Genomic DNA, 11760 nt, shown 5'->3' with positions numbered 1-11760 from the left:
CTCGGGGTGCATAACACGTGGGCATAATTGGCGGAGGCAGTGCAAGTTTCCCAATTAGAGAGATTAAGCACTACCGAGACGGGCAGGGTAATCCTTGCAAACGTAGGCCTCCACACAGACAAAGGAGTTCAAAAAAGTTACAATTAGTAGGGAAAGAACGAACGCCTTGGTAGTCCCCCCTTCCCTAGGAACATGCATCCAGAATTTAATGTCGAAAGAAGGGCCAAGACCCGAAGCTTTAGAGCGACGGTTCAAGAACATGGGAGAGAAGAAAGTAGTGTATGTTGATGCGGCAATCGGCATAACAGGTGCGGCGGTAGCTTCGGTAGTCGATGGCCGAGGAGCGCCGGTATCTGCGGCAGCCACCAGAAGCCGCAACATAGAGACTGCGGAGAAAGTTGCGATAGCGCTAGCTCTCGTAGGAACGAAAGCCAAGTTCATAAATAGCGACAGCAAAACTGCCATTTAAAAGTTCGGAAAGGGGAGCATATCGCCGAAGGCGGTCAAAAGCATCACCCAAAGAACGCTAAATATGAACATTAAGTTAATTTGGATTCCCGGTCATGCTGCCCTCACTGGTAACGAGGCGGCTCACGAGCTAGCCAAAGCTCTCTACTTCTGGGTAGCCGAGTCCCCCGAACTCTGGGCATACGACGAGCGTTTGCAAAATTACGGGGAAATAATCGACCATTATAAATTGGGACGTAAGATGTTGGCCTAAATAATAGAGCTATATGGAAGGCCAGAAAAAATATGCCTTTCATTTCGTGCGTACACAGGAGATTAACAATGTGCACAACCACAAGCGAAACACTGCGTAGCAGAGCGAACATTGCTTTCGAAATTTCCAGGCTTAAGTACAGCTAAGCACCTGCTATATTTTATTGCGAAAGCAATACTACTTTCACTTTTCAGCCCTTCGCATAGCGAGGCGGTAGCTGCCATTGACCTGTAGCGTGATCTTTGGCGCGCCGCCAAGCACAGCTGCGCTAAAACAGGGGCCCCAACCCGCGCCGTCAACTCGCGTGGCGGTAGCTACCAAACGCGGCCTAACTCCCGCTCCTTCCGTGACGAAGAGGTACAGCCGGAGTGATGTCATCCCATCTACCGCAAAAACATTGGCCCCAACTCGCGCCGTCAATTTGCGAGACGGTAGCTACCAACCGCGGCCTAACTCCAGCTGATACCGCAGCTACCGCCGGGGGTCCAATGTTGGATACTATAGAAGGTGGCCTAGCGGCAGGTGGAACCAACGCAGTCTCCAGGGATGCTTTCACTTCTGCTGGCGTAAGGAATGCCGTTGCAGCCGGTGCCGGAGCGGCAGTTGTACTACATTCTGCCCTAACCTCACCCACAACCAAGTATATCGTTACAGCCACGGCACTCCTTGCCTCGCTACCATCTATGCATAGAATAACAAAGTAGCACCCCGTAATAAACAATAGTTGAACCAAATGCCGTGACCAGAGTGAATTACTGCATAACAATAAGCATAACCACAAGCACCACAACCAGCTACACCACCAGCTGAACCTAGACCTAGCCATAGCTATTGCTTTACCAATTACCAGGCTTAACCAAGTTAAGCCACTGCCATTTTTTTCCTCGTATATTCTACATTGCTAACAAGAAAGAAATGGTTCACAATTTCTATTTGGCCTTTGTTGCGCTGATGGCTCGTAAATTAGGTTCCGATAGAAACGAAGTGGCGTTCGTGAGCTGTGTGATGTTGTTGCGACTGAAGGAAGAAGGAAAAGAAAATGCACGGGCCTTTTACTGGCTCTATAGCTCAGCCACCTCCGCTGCGTTGTGTGGAAAGGACAGAAAACAAAAAGCGACCCCGCCCCGGTGGGAACAGGCCGGATTGCATGAGCCCCTTGGCAGGGAAAAACCCGCTTCCCGAAACAAAAAAAACCCCAAACCTTATTGTGCGGGAGGCCTTGCCTGGGGTAGCCGTAGGAAGATGATGGTGGCAGGTTGAGGTCTGTTCCCTCACAGGAGGGTCGCCCCTAGTGCATCCTTCCTTCCATCTGACAAGACAAAAAAACAGAGAAGAAAAATGAAAGGTGGGTCAGCTCTGCTATGACCAACTGCTATGCCTGGATATACGTAGCGCAATGCATTGACTACCTCGTGATCACAAGTTCATTTCTCCAGCCTTCTGCGCCGTTCGCCAGCAGCTAAACTCTCTTTGGCTTCCACGTCGAATGCGTCTATGTTTATCGGCGTTCTGTAATTCATTTACAGGAAAGCAAAGGCGCCGCATCCGTCACTCGCGAAAGGCAAGAAACGCCGCCCGGCCGCATTGGAGCGTTGCTACTGCGGCTGTAGGAAGAAGGAAAAAGGAAAAAAAAATTATCTGTGGCTTAGCTTGGTTAAGCCTGGTAATTGCGAAGCAATACGTGGGGTCTGCTATTTTACCGCGTGTGGTAATTGCTCTGGTTATGCTTATGCTAATATGGCTATGGTGATACTCTTGGATGTTCTATGTTTCTGCTGTTTGGCATGAGTAAACACGAACATACAAGAATGACGACACACACATGTTATTCCTTTTCATCTTTTATTCAAACCTATAAATACGCTTCGGTGATATGTGAAGAAAATAGCAAGGAGAGATAAGAATGCCTTCCTGAACATACAGTGCCAAGCAGTTGAGGACAACAGCCAATTAAGGAACACAAGAGCTCTATATAAGACAATCAAAGATATCAAAGGAAGCTTCTGTGCTAAGATGGGCGTGATAAAGGACAAACGAGGCAAGGACCTCACTGAAGCCGCAGAGATAAAGAAGAGGTGGCAGGAATACACAGAAGAACTGTACAAGAAGGACCCGAATGTGCAAACCCAACATAAGACGGTTGTGATCACTGATCTCGAGCCGGGCATCCTGAAGAGTGAAGTTGAATGGGCCTTAGCCAGCCTTGCTAAGAACAAAGCTAGCGGAATTGATAGCATTCCAGTTGAGTTGCTTCAAAACCTCAACCATGACGCTGTTAACATTCTGCATACATTATGTCAGAAGATTTGGACAACCCTGCAGTGGCCACAGGATTGGAGGAGGTCAGTTTACATCCCCATTCCAAAGAAAGGCAGTGCCAAAGATTGTTCCAACTTACGCACGATCGCGCTTATTTCGCATGCTAGCAAGGTGATGTTGAAAATCCTCCAAGGTAGGCTGCAGCAGTATGTGGATCGGGAGCTTCCGGACGTGCAAGCTGGGTTTCGCAAGGGCAGAGGAACTAGAGACCAAGTTGCCAACCTTCGCTGGATCATGGAAAAAGCAAGAGAGTTCCAGAAACCCATCTACTTCTGCTTTATTGATTATGCGAAAGCGTTCGACTGCGTAGATCACAGCAGATTGTGGCAAGCTCTCCAAGAGATGGGAGTTCCAATTCACCTCATCTGTCTCCTCGGGAACCTGTATGAAGGGCAAGAGGCCACAGTCAGAACTGGGCATGGTCTTACTGATTGGTTTCCAATTGAGAAAGGAGTGAGGCAAGGCTGCATACTGTCGCCCTGCCTATTTAACCTATATGCAGAGTGCATCATGAGGAAGGCTGGTCTGGACGAGTCTTCAGCTGGAGTGAAGATTGCTGAAATAGTATCAACAACCTTAGATATGCGGATGATACCACTTTAATGGCAGAAAGTGAAGCGGAACTCAAGAGATTTCTGATGCGCGTACAAGAAGAGAGTGAGAAGTTTGGGCTTAAACTGAACATTAAAAAGACAAAGATCATGGCGTCTTGCCCGATCAAGTCCTGGAGCATCAAGGGACAAGAAGTGGAAGCTGTGACAGATTTTCTCTTCTTGGGCTCCAAGATTACCTCGGAAGGAGACTGCAGCCATGAAATTAGGAGACGCCTGCTTCTGGGAAAGAGAGCAATGGTTAGCCTTGACCGCCTAGTAAAGAGCAGAGACATTAGTCTGCCAACCAAGATCCGTATAACTCGTGCTATGGTCTTTCCAGTTGTGATGTATGGATGCGAGAGTTGGACTGTGAAAAAGGCTGACCGCCGAAGAATTGACGCGTTTGAATTGTGGTGCTGGCGAAGACTCTTGAGAGTTCCTTGGACTGCCAGAAGATCAAATCAGTCGATATTGTCGACCATAAACCCTGACTGCTCATTGGAGGGTCAAATTCTAAAGTTAAAGCTCAGCTACTTTGGTCATCTGATGAGAAGAGAGGAGTCGCTGGAGAAAGATTTGATGTTGGGAAAGGTTGAGGGTCGCCGGAGAAGGGGTAGGCAGCGAATACGATGGTTAGATGGCATCCTCGAGGCACTGCAGATGAAGTTATGTGATGTTAGGAAGATAGTGAGAGACCGGAAAGCGTGGCGTGACATGGTCAATAGGGTCACGAAGAGTCGGACACGACTGAACGACTGAACTGAACTGATCTGTGAAGAAATGACTCTTGGTCTGCACGTCACTTATCACATATTCGTCAAAAGGTCTGTACATGATTAAGTCTAAACTGCTTCCCCACTTAGTTGTTGACACTGGTTGCAGTTGGCATAGTTCCAGGGAATATCTGGAGTCGAGGGCTTCGATGAATGATGGGTCTCTTCTGGGATCATTATTGAAGTCTCCTGTGCAGATGAGCATTTTTCTGTCGGTGCGTTCAGGTAAACCTTTAGCCAAGATGTTGACGGCATCGTCATTTTCTGGGTGAGGCGAAATATATACTCCCGCTATAACCACGTCCAAGGCAGCAATTGCCACACAGAGTGCTTCCCCTTGCTTCATCGGCACTGGGGGCGTTACGATGCTAGCTTGTAGAGGTTTTCTTACATATATAGCTACCCCTGCATTTCTTGCCTGGTCAGCATGTCTGGCTGCAGGTGCCGTCCTTCTCGTTCTTCTTCTGTCTCCGTAGCTCGCTGATGCCTTCTCTTTGCAACCTGCCGAAGCGTATAGGCTGGAGGTGGCATCTCATGGGCTTGACGAGAAGAGCGGGAGTCAGGCCGCGACCATGGCTATGCGCCGCGCAAGGCGACGGCGTGTTGTTGTCGCTGTAGGAATAAGGAAACAAAAATACACGGGCCTGCTACTGGTTCTGTAGCTGAGCCACCTCCGCTGCCTCGTGCAGACAGAAAAAAACTGATTGATTTATAGGAAGGGAAAGCCGTGTTAACTGTCTGCCTTGTTTTCTGTGGGCACCGCAACCGCAACCGCGCCGTAAGCGGAGGAAGATGGGAGTGAAAGTCGAAAGAGAGAAAGAGGAGCCATACTGGAGGGCTACGGATAAATTTCGACCACCTGGGGATCTTCAACGTGCGCTGATATCGCACAGCACACGGACGCCTCTTCGTTTCGCCTCCATCGAAACGCAGCCGCCGAGGTCGGGTTCAAACCCGGGTACTCCGGTACAGTAGTCGGGCGTAATAGCACTGCACCACCCCGGCGGGGCAGACAGAAGAGAAAATAGAGAAGAAACAAAAGGAAGAGGAAGACGCGCGCAGCAAGAACAGCCGTCGTCCACCACCGAAGCGGTGGCGGGTGAAATGACGGCCTACAACAGATATGGGCCCCGTTTTTTTAAGCAGATGGTATGACGTTACATAGCGCGCAGCGCCCCTGGTGACAGGAGCAGGAGTCAGGCCGCAGCTGAGGCTATGCGCCGCGCAAGGCGACAGCGTGTGTTGGGGCTCCGTTTTTACACAGATGGTATGACGTCACATAGCGCGCAGTGCCCCTGGTGAGAGGAGCGGTAGTCAGGATGCGGCCGTGGCTATGCGCCGTGCAAGGCGACGGCGTGAGATGGGGCCCCGTTTTTACACAGATGGTATGACGTCACGCAGCGAGGTCACGCGAAAGGTCAAGCGTGGCTATGCGGCCGCGGCATGGCACGGGCTGAGGTGGTAGCTAAAGTGGTATTGCTTCGCAATAAAAAATCCACGGGGCTGCTACTGGCTCTGTAGCTGAGCCCGCTCCGCTGCCTCGTGCGGGAAGAGAGAACGAAGAAACGTTTATTTAGCCGCATAGGTATATAAGGCCGAGTTACATTGCCCTTCAAGACGATGGGGCTGGTGCAGGTGGGTCACCGCTGCTTGCGACGGGGGCTGGCCTGGCACCGAATTTTTATCTGTTGTAGGCCGTCATTGCACACGCCACCGCTGGTGGTGGACGACGGCTGTTGTTGCGGCGCGCGTCTTCCTTTCCCTCTTGCTTTTCTTTCTTCTCTATATTCTCTTCTATCTGCACGAGGCAGCGGAGGTGGCTCAGCTACAGAGCCAGTAGCAGGCCCGTGCATTTTCTTTTCCTTCTTTCTACAGCCACAACAGCCCTTCAAGACTGCCAGTAGGTCAAGAGTGTTGGCGACCTCATAGGCGCGCTTGAAGATCAGGTCTTGTATGCCCGGGTGCGAGCTGCGCAGCAGGGTGTCCCAGTGATGTGGTGGAGGATTTCTCCTATTCTGAAGGGGTGGAGGGTCCTGCTTGCATCCCCAGAGAATATGGTTGAGGGTAGCTCTCTCTTCGCACAGTGTTCAGTAAGGAGAATCTTGGCTGGGGAAATTATGTGAGAGAACTACCGGGTTTGGAAAAGAGTTTGTTGGGTCTCCTGAAGGTAATTTCGTGTTCTTTACTGAGCAGCCATTTTCGAACATCAGGCAGGTATTTTCTGCTGTAAAAGAGGTTCTCACGGATAGTAAAGTGATGGGCGTGACGTCGGAGAGCTCGAGAAGGGTGGCATTGGTAGTCCCCCACTTCCCTAGAAACATGCATCCAGAATTTAATGTCTAAAGAAGGGCCAAACGAGCCGAAGCTCTAGAGCGACGGTTCAAGAGCATGGGAGCGAAGGAAGTAGTCTATGTTGATGCGGAAATCGGCAGAACAAGTGTGGCGGTAGTTTCAGTAGTCGATGGCCAAGGGGCGCCGGTATCCGCGGCAGCCATCAGAGGCCGCAACATAGAGACAAGGGGTGGGCCTCAAGCAAACTACTGTATACTGTACCATAGTGTATAAATTTCTTTTATTTTTACCTACCCTTTTCTTTCTCCCTATCACTCACCTCTTTGATTTCCTCTACCTTCTCCTCGCTATCCCTTTATTTGCGCCGCCCCAGTTCAGGTGCTTCAGATATCAGATAGCAGATAACGGGGCTGGCAAACACCTTTTCTTTCCTTTTGTACATACAATAAATAACCACTACAACAACAACAACAAGTTGCGATAGCGCTAGCGTGCGTAGGAACGGAAGCAAAGTTCATAATGAGCGACAACAAAACTGCCATTCAAAATTTTGAAGAGGGGAGGATATCACCGGAGGCGGCCAAACTCCTCACCGAAAGAACGCTGAGTGTGAAAATTCAGTTAATTTGGCCACCCGCTCACGCTGCCGTCCCTGGTAACGAGGCGGCTTAAGAGCTAGCCCAAGCTATTTCCGGGTAGCCGTGGAGTCCCCCCAACTCTGGGCATACGACGAGCGCGTGCATAATTGCGGGGAAATCATCGACCATTATAAATTGGGACGTAGACTGGTACCCCCGCTAGATGTTAGCCTAAATAATAGAGAAGCTGTCGCGTGGAGGCGACTACAAACTAATACGTTCATGAACCCGGTCTGGGCGTTTCACGCGCTACCAGACCCTAGGGCCAATGCTCTGTATAAACATTGTGGGGCGAGAGCGACCACATAATTTGGGAGTGCCCACAATCTCCAGGGATAGGACAAAATATTACAAGTAGAGTAGCCTGGAATACCCTGCTGCAAAGCGCAGCGTGACCGAAGCGCGGCCTTGTGGTAACAAGAAATAAATTACAAATCGTAGCACGTGCAAACGTGTTACAAGTACTGCATTGTTCTCGTGTGAATGTGCAGAGATTTCACCGTGTGTTCGCCATGTTTGTGTGGGGAAGTACTTGGGAGCGCACCCGCCGAACCAGCTTGTTTAATCGCGTCCGCTCGGGAGGAGTTGGTTTGGCGCATTTGTATTTCCGCCAAGTGGTTAACCGTTTTACGTCCTTTCGTGATACAAAGGACCCATTTTTACGAACTGTGTGTCAGGTAAGATTGAACAGAGTGCTACCACATTTTGTTGTATGTTCGGCGAGCATACAAGGGAGGATTTTCGGAATCCTTAAAGAGGTGTACATGTCATGTCGTGTATTGCGAGCCCGTTTTTCGTTTGAATATTTATCAACTGTGACGCGAAAGAAACTTCAGAAGGACTTGTGCGATGTTTTTCTCCCGATCCCATTGTACAGATCGTTGTACTGTGCAGGTCCATGGAAGTCAGCCCTTAAGCGAGTAAAAAATCTGGCTGTACCAGGGGGAGCAAAAACTTTCTTTTTCAAACTCCATAGCAATTTACACCAGAAGTTAAGACTCATTTAGAAATGAAAGGTTTTTTTGTACCTCGGGAGAAGTCACTGCTTCATATTCCGCAAACCGGAAACTATCGAACACGTTTTCTTAGACTGTTGGGAAGCCTTTTTCTTCTGGGACATTCTACAACGAGCAATAAAAAAGACCTACCCGTGGGTGCATTCGGAATTCGATTGTTACCTATTGAAGTTGATGATGGGCTACCGCTGGACATAATCATGTTATTGGGCCTGCACAGTATCTGGCGATCCAGAATGGCTTTCAGGCATGCAGACGTTGATGCGAGGAAAATACGGCAGTATTTTCTCGAAGCCGTTGCGAGTGTTATTGAAGTTTTCAAGACACAAGACGAAGTGCCGGAGGGGTTTCCGAGAATGGAAGTGTTGCTGCAAATGACTGATTTGTAATGGATTACGCAGCCCAAATCGCGTGGTTTTAACCCATGTAGTGTATTTGTCGCGTAATATTTGCTCTTTGTGTGTATGTGTGTGATGTTCTATATGTGTAAACTCTGCGAATAAATTAGGCAATAAAGAAAAAAAGCCTTGTTGTAGAGCATCCGCCTCATGTTCGGGAGGTACCAGGCTCGATTCTTGGTGCCGCCGGGTACCCACCGGCTTTTCAATGGGTACAAGCTTTCCCCCGGCCTGGTGCTCGGCTCTGGGGTGAAATGTTTGGGAAAGGGGTCATAGGTCTCATATAGTTGCTCCAATGTGGCAGTGATCAGTTCCGCCATCGGACAACAATAAGTCCGCCTTGTGCGGCAAAAGGCCATTTATGTGGCCCTTTTTTTCATGAGTTAAACCATGAGTTTCATTTACAATAAAATGACTCGTTTTAATTTTGCGACATTAGTCAAACAGGCCAAAACCCATGTCGGCGTCCTCCACAGACTCTTCCTTCTTTTCCTCTTTCTTGGCTACTTCCTTTGGAATTGCTGCACCACCACCACCGGCAGCCGCTGCAGGAGCAGGCACTGTGGCAGCAGCTGCAACGCCACCAGAGGGCATGGTAGCCAGCTTTTTCTTGCCCTTCGCGATTACTTTGTCGACGATCTTTCCTTTCAGCTCGCTGATCACGTTGTTGAGTCTTTCGGAAGTGGGACTCAATACCGACACTGCCCATAATCTTTTTAACGTCGACGGCTGAGGGGTCTTTGCTTGGAAGCCAGCAAGTAAGCGGCGACTTAACGCTTTTTTTAAGTATCGTGAACACGAAACGTCTTCAACACCCGTGGTGGGCCTGAACATTCATTAGTGAAACAATCCAGGGATCTTTGCGCTGCTCAGATGCCATATGCATGGTTTCAAGGGAGAAAGGCGTCAGGCCGGCGACAGCGTGTGGTCCATGGTCAGAGGGCGCAGGGGAGCGCGAATGGGCGCCTGCGTCGGAGTGCTTGCGACCAGAGCGATAAAGGACACGGAGAGAGAGGCCAGTGGGCGATGCGGCTGGACGGATCTTTGAAGGACGACAGCCAGCACAGAGCATGGTGATCGATGATGACAACGAATGGCCGACCATACGAGTAAGGACGAAATTTAGTGTTGGCCCAAAAATCGCCAGACATTCTTTTTCTGCTACTGTATTGTTGGTCCCTGCTTTGGTCAGGGAACGACTGGCATAAGCTATGATGTACTCAGGGAAACCAGGTTTGCACTGAGCGAGAACAGCACCGATACCGATGCCACTGGCGTCCGTGTGGAGCTCGGAGGAGCGTACAGGTCGAAGGGACGAAGTGACGATGGGACTCTGTGAGCGGGAAATTCAGGCATCAACGGAATGCACAACGCCAGATCGCTCCAGGCGACCGCGAGTCGGCAGCACAGCTAGAGTGTTCTGGAATGTATTCTATACTTTATAGCCTAGTTCAAACGAGTCAGGAAAGTCCTGCAGCGACGATAACTCTATGCGGGCCCATTAGACGCGACGCATTGGTGAACGCCGATTTCCCGGCACAACTGGCAACATTAGCCCATCCACAGTATCGATCCTGCCATCTTCAACAATCATGAGGTCAGAAGATGCACATAGCATGCCTATAAAAGGGAACTGTATATTTGTAGAAGGCCAATGATGGTTCGCACTGAGGTCTAGTGTTAACAAGCATCGTTGTATCCGATTCCCGTGCCGAGGGACGCAAGAACTACCTTACCAGAGTTCGCGCCGGAGATACGCCCCCCCCCCCCCCCCCCCAAGTAAGACACGCATAAGGCTCTTCCATTCTTACCGCGATAAGGCGGCAGAGAGGTTAGGACATGCAAATCCCTCGAGTTGGCGCAGCTAACCTAGCACAGCTCGAGCGAAGAGCTCTGTTCTTCCGGACCAACCAAACACCGCGGACTGCTCCTTCTCATTACGCGATGTGAGGGTTACGCAGTTTTGCGCAGGTACCGGAAGGTTCCCAGCATCACTGAATGGAATGGATAACGTCGTTCACGCAGAGGTAAATCAAAATACTGGGCCAACCGGGCGGTTGCCTAACACCCTCCGCAACCGAAGCCCACATTTCCTCCCACACATCGAGACAGGTAAAATTTATACCTAAAATGAGCTTATGTGTACAAGCAATAAGTCCGAAATGCAAAACTTCACCAAGTACATATTTACAAGTACGTATTTCTAGCTCCGAATGCTTGCATCTGTGCTCGGTTTGTAAGCTCAATGGCTTGTTTCAATGCTCTGAATACTTTAGTAGGGAAACGTTTTTGGTCAGGCGACGTGCAATTCTGTATAGTGCGTGCAGGGCGTGCTGCCTAGTTGAGTAGGTGTGCCGCCCGCCGGAGCTCATGGCAAGTTCGTTGGATCTTCGCTTCATGACAATAAAATTGGCGCTGCGAACAGTATACCCTGTAACAAATTTTGGCGCCTAGTCAGCTATGAACCCCGATTATTTCTTCGATAACGGGGTGTGTGTAAGTAAATGTGATCTAAAGATCACATCTTACATGAAATAACCGCAGAAAACTGTTTCGACAAAACACGTTTGCTCTAGACCTTTGAAGGTAGTAAATCAAAGGGCTTGATTTACCCGGCCTTTTCGGTTTGCAGGCACAGGCATCGAAACATTAAACACCCATACGCTTGTGGATATTGTAGAGGTAAGATAACTTTATTGCGCAGTCAAGACAAGATTAGGGACCGATAAAACTGCGATCAATGGAGAAATTCAGGTAAAAACAGGTTATAAGGACTATTTTGGCGCTCTAATTTGGCAGACGGAGAAGTGCGTTCATTCATCGCCCCGCCAGGGTGGCGCAGTGGTTACGGCGCTCGACTACTGTTCCCAAGGACGTGGGATTGAATCACGGTCTCGGCGGCCGCTTTTCGATGAATGCAAAAAGCAAGGGGACAGTGTGCTGTGCGATGTCAGGGCACATTAAAGAATCTCAGGTGGTCGAAATTGCCGGACGGCGTCTTTCATAGACT

The sequence above is a fragment of the Amblyomma maculatum genome, chromosome 3 (genome assembly GCF_055883805.1).
Source record: "Amblyomma maculatum isolate TAMU_Amacu chromosome 3, ASM5588380v1, whole genome shotgun sequence".
In the NCBI taxonomy this organism is placed as follows: Eukaryota; Metazoa; Arthropoda; class Arachnida; order Ixodida; family Ixodidae; genus Amblyomma; species Amblyomma maculatum.
The sequence above is the reverse complement of the archived record's forward strand: the minus strand, read 5'-3'. Positions refer to the sequence as shown.